The following is a 17,613-nucleotide window of genomic DNA, read 5'->3' as shown; positions in this document are numbered from 1 at the left end:
TTCTTTCTTTCTTTTTAATTGGAGAAAATGACTTTTCTTCTTCTGTTTCTAGAAACTATGACCAGAAACAAAGATTACAAAGTAAATGTACTGATTTGGCTGCCAATGTAATTGGGTTAGAAAATGTCTTTGATATTTAAAAGACTTTCAGTTGAATCATCAGGATTATCCAGGATCTATAACTGCTGGAGGCAGGACTGTGGAGGAGATCAAGGTTGAATTCAAGACCCTTGGTTAGGCCCTATCCTGGGGCTTACAGGCTCCTTTCCTATAATTCAGCTCAGCTTTGGGGCCTGAGGTCAGAGTTGTAAAGGACTCAATTCATTGCACTGGCATTCAAGTATCAGTGAGATGCTACAAGATCCCTGGTCTTCTTGTCCAACAAATCTCCTGGAGCAACTCCCTAGCATTTAAAGCTAGATTTGCTTTCAAGTGACTGCTCCATCCTAGCTGGGAAACATATTCTGAGTCTTTGCAAACTCAAAACTTGCCCTGTTCTCCTGCAGTCCCCTTTTTGATCACCTCTCAAGACCCAGCATCTCTTATCTGATTAAATCTGTACCCACCAGTCTGTATTCCCAGTCATATTCTGTGATCTGGACCCCACCCTCCAGTCCCTAAAAGCAAACCCAATTCAGCCTCCTTTAAAAGGATGGACAAATTAGTGTGTTTACTGATAACAGCTCTCTGTTTATGTCCTCCATGAAAAGTGTTCATACTTTAGAGATTAAGTTGCAAAACCTTGTATCTATCCTTCCTTCTATTTGAATTAGAAATTTTCCTTTCACTCTGGATTTTAATAATTTTCTTCCTATATGAACCAATTTAAGATAGAAATTCGAATTACTTTACTGGGATGAAAGAACACTTTTCTGGGAAGTGGGACAGGAATTTTGGCACCTCCCACATCATTAACATAAGTTTGCCTTTAAATATTTTCTTTAAAATAAAGAGGGTAGCTTAAGATTTCTGCTTTCATATTTAATACTTTGAAAGAATGTCAGACTTTGGTTTAAATAAGGACATAATTGAATAAAAATTAAAAAAAAATTTATTCTTTTTGCCAAACGTTAGGAAAGGTAAAGTTTAGAATGCCAGCCAGTTTAAAGAGTCATTCTCTTCAAACTGAGCTAACATGGGTTCATTCTTTATTGGAGGAGCTTCATCCTTTAAGCATCTTTTTTTTCTTCTCTTTTAGAGAATCTCTTTCATGGAATCTGGGGGAGGAGGCTGGAATGCTGGCCTTGATAATCATGTTCTCATCTTTTTATTGGTTCTCAACCTCTTTCACCTTTTGGGTCCTTTATTTTGTTGTAGTGGTTGTTATTGCTATTTGTTTGCTTTTCTTTGGCTTAGAGTAACTTTTAAAAAAAAATGTGTAAGTGCCGGATATGAATCTAGGACCTTAAACATGCTGAAGCCTTGAAACACTGCCTTCAGTTTTCTTTTTGTTTTGATTAATTTTATAGCCCATTCCAGCACCCACACCCACACCCACCCTCCAACTCTTCAAAACCATAATAAGCAACTTCCCAATTTCTTTATATAAGATGATATGGTTTTTGCATATAAACTATGCACATTCTCTTCTGCACTTGACATCATTTCTAGATCACTTATAATGCTGAATATAGTGAAAATCCTCTGCAAGTAACTGCTGTACGCTGCATTGTTCAGGAGACAATGACAAAGGATAAAAGTCTGTACACATTCAATACAGAGGTATATTTCCCCAAATATCTTCAATCTGAGGTTGGTTGAATCTGAGGATACAGGAATTCCCAGATTCAGAGCACTAACCATAATTGTCAAGAGAAAAAGTTTAACTATAGTGTCTGGATCTCTGTTTAATTTACACACATACACACACACACAGGCACACGCACACAGGCATATATATATATATATATATTATATATATATATATAAAATATAATATATATATATTACTTTTTTTCCATTTCCTATCATGTATTCTTCCAACTTATTATTCTTTTATCTTTTTCATCATGCTTCATCCCACTGTCATGTGCTTCCTTCCTCTCCTTTTCCCCTCCCATCTTTTACAAAGGATGAGCTAATGCTTCTGCCTGCAGCAATTTTTCTATTGCTAAATACTAAGGACAGGGTTGCTAATGCTATCAAGAGTGATGTGGAATGTATTTGACCTCCCTGGTTAAATGGGAGAGAGCATAGGTGTGATGTTTCTAAACTCATTTTGCAAATACCGGTTTATTCTTCACTTGGAGAAAATGACAGTGACTCCTTTTGTCATAGTAAATTGAGACAGCTATCAAGCTTGAAGTTAGGAGGAAAAGTCAATATTTGGGAAAATGCTCTTTTGAAAATTAAAATAATTATTCACAGAAATATTTGGGGTGTGGGCTGGCTTTCACAGGGCAGTGAAAGAAACTTTTCAAGTACAGAAGAAACTGAGGAAGTACCGAAGCCCCGGGATGTGTGGTTGCTTTACTGACTCTATCAGAAAGCAGGAAAGAAAGAAAAAGTCTTCAAATTACATGGAAATTAGAGGGTCAGAAGGAAATAAACTGAATTTTAAAGCAGAAAATATAAAAGTGGTTTGAAACAGATAAGACAAACAATTTGCAAGACATAATCTTTGTTTGTCTAAGGGCAGAGTGGGATAAGACTAGAAAAAATAGGTACTGGAAAAACTACCTCTTCTGTCAGGTACCAGGCATGGGATAATTGATTCAGATGGCGCCCCCTTCCTAAAACACAACAATTTGACTTATTATATGGCCAAGTTTTCTTGGGCTGTTCTTGGTCTGAAGCTACTGAAGCTTAAAATATCCTTCTCATTGACTGCACTGATTTGTTTAGCTAACTGCATTTCACTTTCCCACCATGCCAATCACAAGTGGTCTAGCTGGAAAATAAGTGGGTATTGCCAACAAAGGCTTGGGTTACTATTAAAATGATTTATCTTCATGGGAATGATCCTTTGCATTATTTCACCAGTTGTTATGGTTTGGATGTGAGGTGTCCCCTAAAAGTGCACATGTGAGACAATTTTGCAAAAAAGGTTCAGAGGAGAAAGGATTGGGTTATAGCTTGAACCTAATCAGTGAATCAATCTCTGATGGGATTAACTGAGTGGTAGCTGGAAGCAGGTGGGGTGTGGCTGAAGGAAGAGTTTCATTTGTGGCATGGCTACGGGGTATATGATTTATATCTGGAGAGTGGAGTCTCTCTGTCTGCTTTCTGATCATCATGTGAGCTGTTTCCCTCTGACACACCCTTCTGACATGATGATTTGCCTCACCTGGAGCCCTAAGGAATGGAGCCTGCTATGTATGGATTAAGACCTCTGAAACCATGAACTCCTAAAAAAACCTTTCCTCTTCTACAGTTCTGGTTGGATCCTTTTAGTCACAGCAGTGAAAAAGTTGATTTTAAACACCTGTCAATAGCAATAGTTTCCACAGATTTTATTTAATGGCAAAATATTTCTTCCTTTGAAATTTTATGTGAAAAACTGATGTGCATATCATAAAGGATTTCAAGGAGGATTTCAGAGTAGTAGGAATGCAGAATCTCTTTGTCCTCTTCATTCCGTTTCTTGTGTTTCCCCAAATAGCTCCTATTGGTACCAGAGTCCTAGGCCAGAGGGAACTGATGTTGAAGAATTTCAATAGAATAGTCTGGCCATTCACTCCAAAAATGAAATGAAGAAGGTAATGTTGAGGTAGGAAATGAATTTATTCAGTCTATTTATGCCAGGAAAGACGAGGGACACCAAGCATTCTCAATTGTGCCTTTGAGGAGCTAACAAGAGCTTTGTGGTTAAAGAAAGAAAGGAACTAAAGTAGAGGGTGGGGGGATAAGAAGTATGAATAGTCAAGCAATCTTGGTCAAGTGTGGTCTGATGAATCATTATCAGTGATAAGAAAATTGCTGTCCGCTGGTGGTAGTTTCGGGTTTTGTCACAAGATGTTTATTGTTCAGACCTATTAGTTTGTAGCATCCAAGGTAACATCTAAAGAGAGAGAGAGAGATTCAGAGAAACAGAATGGCAAGATGGAGTCAGGCTTCCATATTTAACATAATGACTGGAGGCTGCTAGGTACCACACCTATGGTCTGGGACACTCTTGTAAAAACTGATAGTTGACAATCTATTGTTTATGATATCCCTACAATTCTTGAAAACAATTAGTTACACTTACCTTGGTGTCTTCAACCTTGAAGGGGAGTGTCACCAGCTTTCAAGGAGCATTGCTAAAATGATTCACATGGCTGTGTGCAGATTTGAACAGAAATCTTACCAAAAGTTTATGGAGGCAAAGGAGACAGATGGAAATGAAGGCAGAAATGCCAAGCCTTTATCCTCTTTGAAATTGCCCCAAATACATCTGCAGGCCTAAATAAAGAGCAAAATCAATCACTAAGTCCTTATCACACTACTACATAGCTCACTCTCTGTGGGGATGTCTGTGGTCCACACATACGTATTTCATACAGACGAAAGGATGTTGGTTACCTGTCACTTAAATTTTTAGTCATCTGACTATAGATTATTTGGAAAATACTAGCACAGGAGCTTGGACAAACAGGAAATGCAGAATTTGGCAATATGGCCTAATTTTAATAGAGTATGAGACTTGATTATGGGCTAAGAAAGAACAAAGAATGAAAAAAAAAACTACTAAAAAGAAGACAAAATTGGTAAGGTCTGTAAAAATTCTGTTCAAGTTTGGCCTTTCTTATTTGTAGAAGCAGAATCTTGATATCCAAACTTGTGGGACTGAGAGAGCACACAAGATTGTCAGTTTCAATAATCATGAACCATAAGTAGCTACAGTTCTTTTATTTTCTTATCAAGTTACCCTCCTCTGTTTTTCCAGCAAAAAACAGAAACACTTGGAGAATAAGCCTAAGATGAGGAAATGGAATGTTAAGTTTGAAGAAACAGACCAAAAAAAAGTTGAGTAGAGAGAACAAGGAATGACTTTCCATCAGCTCTCAAGCCACCCCAAATAAACACGTTATGAATAAAATTAGTGATCATCCCTGAACTAACAGCTCAAGAAGGACTCCCCACAATTCCTCCTCACCTGAAACCCTGATTGCCATCTTTCTCTACATAAAACATTATCTGTCTCTTTATTCAACAAAAGATCTGTAGTACTGTGTGTGATGTGTTCAGGGTTAACACTGGGTATCAGGCGTGTATTTTGAAGCAAAAGATTCAATTTAATCACTAGTCAGCTTTCTCAGTGGCCTAGAATTATTCTCCTTCACTAGTGCAAATGGGAAGTAATAATTTGTGTTATTTCTGATGAAGAATGTAGATTGCTAGAATTATCTAGAAGACTAAACACACTAGATATTGTGTTCAATCTAGCACCAGCTGGTCAGAGAACAATATGAGAAAGGTGGCAGAATAAGACAGAAAGCATTTTTACCTTTTGCTTGAATGTGAGAGATTCCTTCTCTCCCCCATAGTTCTTGGAAGTTAAATGGAAAGAAATAAAACTCTCATCACTCATACATTTCTGGTCAAGCCACCCTGAGGGCTACTTCCTGTTTTGCTGTGTGTGAATAATAGCCTGATGCTAAGGGCAACTGGCTTGTGTTTTATTTTATTGTACTGCTGTAAAGCAATTTTGGTCTCCAATTGAACATTTCATTTCTTCTTTATTAAATTTCACGATTGTTCTTTCACCTCAGGTACTTTGAGTAGTAGCACTTACATTTTTGGAGAGCACATTTTCTCCAATGTAAAGGCTTATCATAAAGAACCCAGTGCTTTTCGATACAAGGAATCCAGGTAACAGAGCAAAGGGTACTTAGAATCTGGAGTGGCTGAGTACAGGCACTTGTTAAATGGAGAGGGAGGAAGGAGGGGAGTGGGGTGAACTGTCATAATGCATAGCAGAGCAATGTGATGCCTAATCAATGTGGCAGAGGGGTCAAGCCTTCAGGGCTGAGATGAGATTGATAATGGACTTCATTTCTCTGAAAAGTCATTATGGGAAGAATGAATGTGAACTTTGTTGGAGACATGAAGGACATGAGCTACAAGTGCATATAATAGATCTAAGGCCAAGTTCAAGTGTCACCTTTTCTATCAAGATTTCTCTGTCTACATCAGCCCTCAGTGCTCTTCCTTTCAATGAACTCACATATTGCTTCCTCAGTTCCTCACAATTTAGCACTCAACAATTTTCTTTGTATTACATATTCTTCCTTCTAACATTTTGAATACCTAATATTATAGGTTGAGGTGACCATACCTTACTCCTTAACTGTTCAACAAGATGTTAAGGCAGAAGTCATGCCCTCAGCAAGATAAATGTATGAGGTTGAATAATATTAATGTAACTGTTTCAGTTGTATATGTTTGAATTTAACCCAGATCTATAAAACCTTACAGCTCACACTTATTCTCCCAGTGCTGTAATTCTACTGAACATCAGAATTTCAATCTGAACTCATTCTCTCCTAGTTATGCAACTGGGGACATTTTCTTCCTTTTGGGTATGTGTGGAAGCATGTGTTTATCTGTGTATTTTTATTTATTTATTTTCAATACTGAGTATTGAATATAGGGTCTTATATATGGCAGGAAATGCTCTATTATTATGTCTCCGGATCTTTTTGTTATTTGTAGACAAGGTCTTGCTAGATTGTGCAGGTTGGCCTCTAATTTACCATTCTCCTATCTCAGCCAACTTTGTAGCTGGGATTACTTGCATAAGCCATCATGTTCAACCATTCACTTTCTTTTTAATAGCCTTAATTTCATTATCTATAATATGGATATATTCTCTCCAGAAAAACCTCTTAATATAGTTTAAGTTTCAATAAAATCATAACATATGCAAAGATACCTATGATGAATTGGGGGAAAATAATATTCAAGAAGCAGAATTTGAAAAGATTTAATCAATTCTATGGGCATTTTTCTTTTCCAATAAATTTAATTTCAAGGGTATGTATATGTATGTGTGCTTATTGTGTTGAGCAAGTAAGATGTGTGAGGGAGGTGTCTGGAAATAACCACATTAGCAAAGAATAAACCCAGGAAACCAATTACTTCTGTAAAGTTCAACTGTTAATACATCAGAAAAAAAAAATCAACTAAAGTTATTGATTTGGTCAATTAAAATGGTACTTGGGCCTCAGAAGATAATTACTGGAAACCAATAAACCTTGTTTAAAAAAATTCTGGAACATTGCCTGACCTTATTTCCCATGAACTTACTTCATCACCCAAGGCACGATAGATAATTTAATTTAATTGTTAGAATTTGATGTTTATTTTGAAGTTGTAATTATGAGAGTCTGTTAAACTGGTAGGCCCCCATAGACCATACCTTCTGGTAATCAGGCATTTATGTAATCTGTTCCTATATTAACTCTGGGCTTGACCACACAATTTTTTTTGAATAATAGGACAATATCAAGTGTGGCAAAAGCAGAGAATTGAGAATTACACATTGGGGCTTGTCATCATGGAATCCCATCCTCCTGAAGCTCAGCCACTGAGCTTCAGCAAATCTCAGATGAGACTGCAGAATGATCAGCAAAGACCGGACACCTTAGAGGATAAGAAGCCAACTTGCAAATTTCAGCTCCATCAAGACTCACCTGAGTGACATTAGTGAAACAGGTGAAGCAAAGCTAACCAAACAATTGTGATATTAGTCATTGGTTAAAGCCACTCAGAGAGATGCTTTGTTTTACACTAGTAGATCACATTACTGAAAGCTCCATCCTTGTCCATGATGCCAATCCAATAATGAGGATGTGGTTCTAAGATAAAGGAACGGGAACTTTTTGTGCTTTGCTTGCAAGAGAGAAACACAGGGGATTCCTGTCCCAGAAACTCTGATTCTTCCCGTCAAAGGGAGCAGAGAACTTTTAGAGGTGATTCAAAGAACATGATTATCTCAATAGATGCAGCTACCTTCCAGATGTGCCCTATCAGGGGTCATAATTCATTTGAAGCCATGACAGATAGCCATTTCTTAGAGGTCTTCTGGTTTCATCCCCCAAAGTCTAAATGACTTTATTCTTGTAGTATACGTTTGCTCAAGGACAGATAATCTGGCCTAGGATGGAAAAACGAAAGGAATCTTATTTTCCCCAAGTTTAGGGAGGAGGAGAAAGATAAGAGAAAAATATATATGTGTGTGTGTGTGTGTGTGTGCATGTGCCTGTGTGTATCAGTTTTTAAATAAACCACAGTGGCAGAGCAGCAAGTGTGATGTTCTAATTAAGAAGTGGACCCCTGTTACAAAGACATTAACAAAGATTCCAACATAGAGGTAACATGATTTTATCCTCTACTATCTTTTAATTGACTGGCTTCCTCTCATGTTCCTCTCATGTATTGAATATAAAGATAATCAGAAGGCTGGATTTTGAAATGGTTGAGCTGACTGCACTGGTCTTTACCTCCTGATACTAGACTGCTGTTTAGGAGGATTGATATTCCTTCTTAATGTGCTCCCAAAAAGAGAAATAGGGAGCAAAATTTTACATTTTTTTCTGTACTAGGGATTGAACCCAGAGGTGTTTTACCACTAAGCCTTGTACCCAGCCTACCTGCCCCTTCCTTCCTTCCTTCCTTCCTTCCTTCCTTCCTTCCTTCCTTCCTTCCTTCCTTCCTTCCTTCCTTCCTTCCTTCCTTCCTTCCCTCCTTCCATTTCTTTTGAGACAGAGCCTTGCTAAATTGCCCAGGCTAGCCTCAAACTTGTGACCCTCCTCCTTCAGCCTCCAGAGTAACTGGAATTATAGGCATGTGCCACTATACCCAGCTTTATTTTATTTATTTTTTTTTTGGGGGGTGGGTGGGTACCGGGATTGAACTGTGGCACTCAATCACTGAGCCATATCCCCAGCCCTATTTTGTATTTTATTTAGAGACAGAGTCTCACTGAGTTACTTAGTACCTCACTTTTGCTGAGGCTGGCTTTGAACTCGCGATCCTCCTGGCCTTAGCCTTCCAAGATGCTGGAATTACAGGCGTGCACCTGGCTTGATTTTGTTTTAACGCTTTTTCTTCAGCCTTCTAATAATTGCACATGAAGTTTTGCTAGTAATCATGAATTTGTTTCTGAGGAATTGGGCCAATGTCAAAAGTACGATAACAATATTGAAAAATCTTCTGAAATGAGAATACAAAGAATAATCTCTGAAGCGTTTTATTTCTCCTCAGAGTTCTCTCTCATTAGGGGACAGACCCTTTCCATAGCTTTAATGTCTATGAGACACTCTCTTAAACACCTCAGAAATGGTCTTTCAGTGTCCTGTTGACTCTCTCGGTGGTAGCCTTCTTGCCTAGGATGTACTATGCCTTGAGTTTGATTACTTAGCACTGATAAAATAAAAAATGGAGAATTAGCAGTAAATACATGGTCATATAGAGTTTGTCCTACATTCTAGATGTCTTATACTTTTGCATTTTACATTTAATTTCTATATTCTGTTTTGAGCTAATTTTATTTAAAACATAAAATCTCTAGGCTTTTATTTACACATGGAAGTCCATATTTTTACAGCACCATTTGTTAACGTCTATCTTTTCTTTGCTCCTTTGTTAAAGATTAGTTGACTGTATTTATATAAGTCAATTTCTTACCTCTTTATTTTGCTTCAACATCCTCCACTGTACTTTTATTTATTTCTCATAATCTTGAGCTTCCATAAGATCCCCTCAAAGAGTCAGCATCTTGCAGTTCTTTTTTCTGTAATCCACTATTATGATAGAGCCCTGTTAATGTGATGTTAAAAAAAAACTGTAAAATCTTACAATATTTTTTTTTAATCTGCTCTGTCTCTGGGTTTGACCTTTGTGGTTCTTCTTCCAAAGCTCCTACTCTCCCACTTCCTAGGTAAGACGGGATGGCCATAGGGAGTGCATGAGAGGAGCGGCTTTGCTCCATGGCTCAGTGACTAGATACAGGTACAATCTTCCTCTCTGCAAAGGAGCTCTTTGATATGAAAAAGAATATTGGAAGCATTGTACAGATGTTACCCTTCTTTCTTTTTCAGAACTGAAAGTAATAAAGAAACAGGTACCCATTTGGAAAAAAAAGTGAAAATTCTGCAAAAGTCAACAAAATGATTATTTTTTAAATGTCTTCCTTTGAAAAATGAACTCCCACAAGTAATTTTCTGAAAGATCATAGAAAAGTAGTTAAGAATTAGACATTTCAGGTTCAGAATTTAGGATCCTTTTAAATTTTAGCCATATCTTCTCTTTTTGCCTAAAGCACACTGTCTTATTTTATTGATCAATTAATCACAAAAGTGCTCAGAAACAAAGAGTTCAGGCACTTTATGGAGGCCTAAGAGGGAAAGGAGCATTGATGAGTGATTGATGGAGCAAAACAGGAAAGAGAGAGATGGAAAATGAGGATTTATTATTAAGTGTACATGCATACATACAACTAGCTGCTCAATCCTATAAAATAATAAAATAAAATCATATAAAATGTGTCTTAGTTCTATCCAGAGATAGGGAGAAAACAGTTAGGGGTATAAAGCATCTTTTCATGTTATCCCACATAGTGCGATCAACAGAGAACAACTAGGCATAAGATAAGAGGCTTCTGGGACTGTTACGAGGCAAGGCACTGTCAAAGTGCACCTACTGAAGTGGCTAGAGGTGTGAAGATTGGCTGCTTTACCTGTGGCTGGAATGAAAGAGGTCAGGTGAAAAGAGTCTAAAAGGATGCATAGAGACATATCTGATACACTGTGTGTGTGTGTGTGTGTGTGTGTATACATACACATATATGTATATATATTTAAATGATTTTGATTAGCTAGGTTTTACTGTTAAAATAGATATTATTACTTGTAATTATTTAATGCAAAGGTCTTTTATTCATTTTTATATAGGAATATGTAATTCTCACATGTATGAACGTGTAACAACAAATGCCACCATTGTGTACAACTATAGTACATCAATAAAAAATATGGAAAAAAAGAAAAAAAAGAATTATTTCTAGTCCATAATACTAGTAGCCATTGAGTTTGTTGGTGACTGTGTTGTAGGTTGTATTTCTGAGAACATGGCTTAAATTTTTTGAAAAGACATCACAGAATAGAAGCTTCTAGATACACCTTCACTGTACAATGGTTAGAGGACCATTTAGTTTCTCATATCTGGAGTTACAAGATTTTTCCAGTGTTTGATATTTACTTAGGCAGTTTGAATATATGTGTACATGAATTCAGAAAATACCTGAAATGGATTCATTCATATTAATTTCACTTTTTTGGTTGGTATGAATGGGTGGGGATGCGGAATGTATAAAGTATTAGTACTTTAATTTAAAAACTTTTTTTGTAAATTTTTTTGTTTGATACTAGAAATTGAACTTAGGGCCTCGCCCAAGCACTCTACTGCTGAACTACATCCATGGCTTTATTTATTTATTTATTTTTTGTCATTGAGACTTAGTTTTCCTATATTTTTCAGGCCATCTTTGAACTTGAAATCCTACTGACTCAGTCTCCCAAGTAACTGAGATATAAGTATGTGCTACAGCACCCTGAAAAACCTTAATTTTGACACTCAAAAGTCTCTGGAGATAAATAATATGTATTTATTTTTATATAATATATACATGTATACACATAACTTAAATATAAATTTCTTGGCCAATACTAAATCATAGTCTCAAAGCCATCATTAAAGTCATTTGAATTCAAAGAATATATCCAGCTGAATTCTGAACAATAGGTAGTAACAAAGTTGGCTATTTGATTGATTTCTGGAGCTTGATCTCATACTTTTGGTAGTGTGTAGGAAAAGCTGAATGTAAGCTCAATTTGATTGATGCAAAATCAGTCTCTTTCTTTTATTTGTCACACTCCATCAGGTTATTTGTTTTTGAAAACTCTAAACAAATAAAACTACTGTGACACCTCTGCGTTTCTTACAGATAATAGTGGTTTCCAACATGAGTTTCTCCACCAATCTATTGCAAACTTTAGTCTCCTTAAAATGTAGGTGTATGCTCATCATAAACATACTTTCATTCAAAAATTAGTTACATCAAGAAAATTGGTTAGAATCGCAATCATTAACAAAGAGTGTATTTTAAGTTCCAATCAAAATTAAGTTTAAGATATAGCATGATGTTGTGGCATAGTTCTGGGATGGTAGGTATTGCTTCTATATTTTGCCACACACAGTATGCTTCTGTTTTTGTGAACAATACAGAAATCAGATGCAATGAGGAAATGGTGGCAGAAATGAGATGAATATTTGCAAAGTAATCAAATTGATTAGGCCTAGGTAATTACATTTTGTTTCCCACAAATATACTGAAGATTTAAATTCATTCCTTGAAATAGTTTTAAGTTGAAACAAAAATCCCCAAGTAAACAAAATATTTTGTTGAATCTTGATATATATATTTAGAATACTACAGTTTTAGATCTATTAAAAAGAGATCCAAATTTTTTCAACATTTAATTTTGAATGTGAAACATAATTCTATAAATATTAAGGTAACTAGGTATTTACTTTAGAGCAGGAGAATAGGCTCTGAAAAGAACATCGAGTCTATTAGAAAAGACAACCTTTATTTTCTGTTGTTGATCCTGTTTCCCTTTGATCTCCAGAGAAATATGTTTGACACATTAGTTATTCCATTATAAATTTATGTGATTATTCTTCTAGACTGTTAAAATTATGACAAATTTTTCTTTGAGTCATAATAGCACAATTATACATAGGTTAATTTCTATTATTTGAGATGGATAAGGGAAAACTTAAGAGACTCCATGTGAGATTGATTTGGTTTTTGTCGGGGATATAAAAGGCTAAGTCTTTGATTACGGATAGAGATGAAGTCAAGACCTGAAAAAAAAAAGAGAATTTTTGAAGAATTTCTCTTGGTGGAAAATAATAATAAGAATTAACTTCACTAAGGATGGATGAAAAAGATTGACCTAGAATAGAGACTTCAGCAAACATTTTTGATTTAAATGTCTAAACTTCTAATAAAAATTCTTAAATATTTCCTTTGGAACTGACAACTTTACTCAAAGTCTACAAAGGAATGAGGATCAGAAGGTAGAATCAATGGTCTTTTTACATGGCTTTTTATTCTATTATTTATCCAGTGAGAACAATAAACACGATACAGAAAAAAAGGTATTTTGTGTTGTTTTTCCTATTCTTACTTCCAATATATGTCACATAACAATTTTGAAGGGCTGTCTGTGTCTCAGAAGCAGAATTTAAGTAGGAGGTGATCCCCTCAGACTGTCATTGTGGAAAGATGATCATTACAGTTGTTCAGTGGTTGGCATGGATGGATAACTTGAAGTGTTATCTCTTAGTTGGGTATCAAAGAGGTAATGTGATCAGGATAATAATCCTATCATAATACCTGTATCTCTGTATCTCTGTATTTCCCCAATCATTTTCTCTCACACTGGAGCCCCCGCTTTAAAAAATGAATAAATACAAAATATTTGTGTGTTCATGCTTAACCTGAGTTTTACTACTGTTTTTCAGCACTGGAAAAGTCCTTGTCATACCCCTAAGTTATAAAGCTAATACAATTTTCAACTCAAAACAACATTTTATAAAATGACACATCTAAATGACACTTAGATAGTAGGTATAAACTTATTGATCAAGTGTTATTATAAGAAATTGATGCTAATAATAAATTATAATTTAACTTCCAAATCTTTCCATATCAAAATGTTTCATTAGTGCCTTATATTCATACATAATGCCAGAGTTAGTTTTGAAATAATAATACATACTTGGAATATAATTTGCTCCATTTCGGTTCCTTCTTTCCCTAGCCTCCTTTTTCCTTCTGTTCATCTTCCTCTACTTTGTGGTATTCCTTCTATTTATTTATTTACTGCTTTTTTAATGAGTGTTTTATAGATATAATAAAGGTAGAATCCACTGAGTGGACCTTTTTCCCTACAACCTCACCAACAATTTACTGACATTATATATATATATATATATATATATATATATATATATATATATATATATATATGTATATATATATGTGTGTATATATGTATACATATGTGTATATGTATGTATATGTATATATGTGTGTGTGTATATATATGTATACATATGTGTATATGTATGTATATGTATATATGTGTGTGTGTATATATATATATATACATATATATATATATATATATATATAAAATGACAATAAATTGTTGGTGAGGTTGTAGGGAAAAAGGTACACTCAGTGAATTCTACCTTCATGTATATCTATGTATTTTGTATATATATAAATATATATATTTATACACACACACACAGTGTAATTTGGTTAATTAGTTAATTTTACTCTATAATTCATGCCTTTTCTTATCCCTCTTCCCTCCCCAACAATCCCCTTTCTCTTCTCCATGGACCTTCCTTCTATTTACATGGAATATCACCCACTTTTCCTCCTTATTTTGTTATAAATTTCACATATGAGTGAAAACATTTGATCCTTGACTTTCTGAGTCTTGCTTATTACACTTAGCATGATGTTCTCCAGTTTATTCCATTTATGAGCAAATGACATAATGTCATTCTTCATTATGGCCAAGTAGAACTCCATTATGTATATATACCACATTTCTTTATCCATTCATCTGACCAGTACCTGATCTGGTGCCTCACAAGTTCAGGCCAGCCTTAGCAACCTTAGTAAGACCCTCTCTCAAAATAAAGAATAAAACTTGGCAATTGTGAATTGCACTACGATAAACATTGCTGTGCTTGTATCACAATATTATGCATATTCCAGTTCATTTGGATAAATTCAAGGAGTGAAATAGCTGGGTAATACAGTGGTTCCACTCCTAATCTTTTGAGGATTTCCATACTGCTTTCCAAAGCAGCTCTATCCAGTTCAATCAACAATGAATGAGTATACCTTTTCCCCCACATCCTTAACAACAGTTATTATTTGTATTTTTCCTTTCTCTTTTTTAATTTTTATTTTTTAAATTTTTAGTTATACATGACAGTAGAATATATTTTGCAATATCATATATACATGGAGTATAATTTCTCATTTTTGTGGTTGTACATGATGTCGAGTAACACTGGTCATGTATTCATATGTGAACATAGGAAAGTTATGTCTGATTCATTTTACTATCTTTCCCATTTTCATCTCCACTTTCTTCCTCCCCCAACTCTGCCCTATCCAATTTAGTGAGCCTCCCCTTCCACCTATTGTCAATCAGCATCTGTGTATCAGAAAGAACATTCAGCCCTTAGTTTTTTGGGATTGGCTTATTTCACTTAGCTTGATAGTCTTCAGTTCCATCTATTTACTGGAAAATGCCATAATTTTTTTCTTCCTTATGGCTGGGTAATATTTCATTGTGTATGTGTACAATGTTTCTTTATCTATTCATCTGTTGAAGGGTACCTATGTAGGTTCCATAGCTTTGCTATTGAGAATTGAACTGCTGTAAACATTGATGTGGCTGTGTCACTGTAGTATGCTGATTTTTAAGTTTGGGGGTATATTCCAAGGAGTAGAATAACTGGGTCAATTAATGGTTCCATTCACAATTTTCTGAGAAATCTCTATACTATTTTCCATAGTGCAACAATCTGCAGTCCCACCAGCAATGTATGAGTATACCATTTCCCCTCACATCCTCACTGAAGTTTCTTTTTGCTTGTATTCTTGATAATTGCCATTCTGACTGGAGTGAAATGGAACCTCAGTGTAGTTTTAATTTGCATTTCTCCAATTGTAAGATAAGATAATATCATGGCCATAAATCTTAAAATTCATGCCTATCAAAATATGATTTCAGAGGTTTATTTATGTTGCATTCATTCTCTTGATTACTCTCAACCATACTACTATAGCATTCTTCATTTGGGCTTTAATAATTGACATTTTAGGTTTTTGTTTTTCAGTAAAAATGTAAATATTTACATTTTTTTGTGTGTCATCTTGGGAAAGATGAGTGTCTAGGGAAAATTTGTGACAGTATCTGTCTATTATTAAGTGAAGTCATTTAAAAAATGTTTTAAAAGTCTTAGAAATACAGAGATTAAACTGAAAATGTATTTTTACCCATTGGGAAAAATAGTCTCATAGAGAACATAAGAATTGGGTAGTAAAGTAAATGGGAAAATTTGCTTTAGGGAACAATGTTTGTATTATTTAATACAGTTAAAGATGGGCATCCACCGAAAACCATCAGTCCAACTTCAACAACTGCATTCCTAAAAACTCTCACATTTACTAAAAACAGGCCCTAGAATATTTTGAATTCTATGGATTACTGGAAAAGAAACAAAAAAAAAATAATATATTAATCTAATAGTATCACTTTCCAAGGACCCTACCTAGGAATGTTGTAGCCTCCTCTGTTAATTCTCCACAGATAGAATCAAATTTCAACACATGATAAGGGGAACATTGAAACCATATCCAAATCATATCAGGGATAGATGCAGGAAGAAGGAATGAATGGCTGAGTAAGCAGCCTTGACTCTGTCACAGCCTGCTGATAAGAGACCTGACCTAGACTCCTTTGTTGTACTCAAGAGTCCTCTGGTTGAAGAGGATGGACCTGAAGAAGTCCTCCTTTTATGGTGTTAATTTCTTGTTTTCCTGATCTCTACTTCATTTTGTGCACAAAGCACTCCGAAACATGTGCATCCTTATTAATCTTACATTTCTATGAGAATACTTTATCTCCTAATTTTGTCTTAAGAAATATTTTGCCTGAAAGTGTTAGGACTCTCTTATTTTAAATAATGGTAGCTATGATGAAGAGGGGGAAAAATTGTAGCCCACAATTGAGGAATTTAAAGTGATGAAATTAGATAAGTGTTTAAAACTTTCTCTGTGCACCTAATGGAGAACCAATGCTAAGCTCTAAGGCTTTTTTTATTTCTTAAAAAAAAAAAAGAAAGAAAGAAAGAAAGAAAGGAAAAACCCTTTCCCTGTAGGCGTATAACCTCACATCCTTTTCTGCATAAGACAAGCACAGATCCAGAGACTGCAGCTTCTTAATTAACTGCCATAGGAATATTTAGGTGTGAAATTAGTCACCAGAGGGAGCCCATATTATTCCTCAAAAGCAATCGCCAAAGACTGAGGACAAAATAAAAATACATGTAGAGATTGGGTCAGAGAAGTTCAAGGAGAGCACAGAGTGTTCTTTTACTGTTTCTTGAATTGTAGTTTCCTCCCAATTTCCAGCTTCAGAATGAACTAACTTTGATAGATGCAAAGCGGTTGTTTTGTTTCTTTATAGCAAAGGCATGGAAGAAAACAAAATCCATTTTTTTTCCTTCGTGGCTACTTATCCATTGACCTTCACATTTACTTAACATGAAAACTTCTTTTGTGCATGATAATTTAACTTATATAAGAATACAATATTTTATTAGGCTCCCAGGCAGGTTAACGTACAGTTTCTGAACAATGCAACTGTCAATGGTTTGCCCAATTCTTCCCAAAATAAAATCAAAGTGTGGCCATATATTTAAAAAAATGAAATTTTCCACACACTTGGGACTCTTAATCATATATGAAAGAAAGCAGAATTTGAAAGCAAAAGAAATATCTCACTTCTGAGAACTTCCCATTAT

This window comes from Callospermophilus lateralis, chromosome 14 (genome assembly GCF_048772815.1).
Source record: "Callospermophilus lateralis isolate mCalLat2 chromosome 14, mCalLat2.hap1, whole genome shotgun sequence".
NCBI classification, from domain to species: Eukaryota; Metazoa; Chordata; class Mammalia; order Rodentia; family Sciuridae; genus Callospermophilus; species Callospermophilus lateralis.
The sequence above is the reverse complement of the archived record's forward strand: the minus strand, read 5'-3'. Positions refer to the sequence as shown.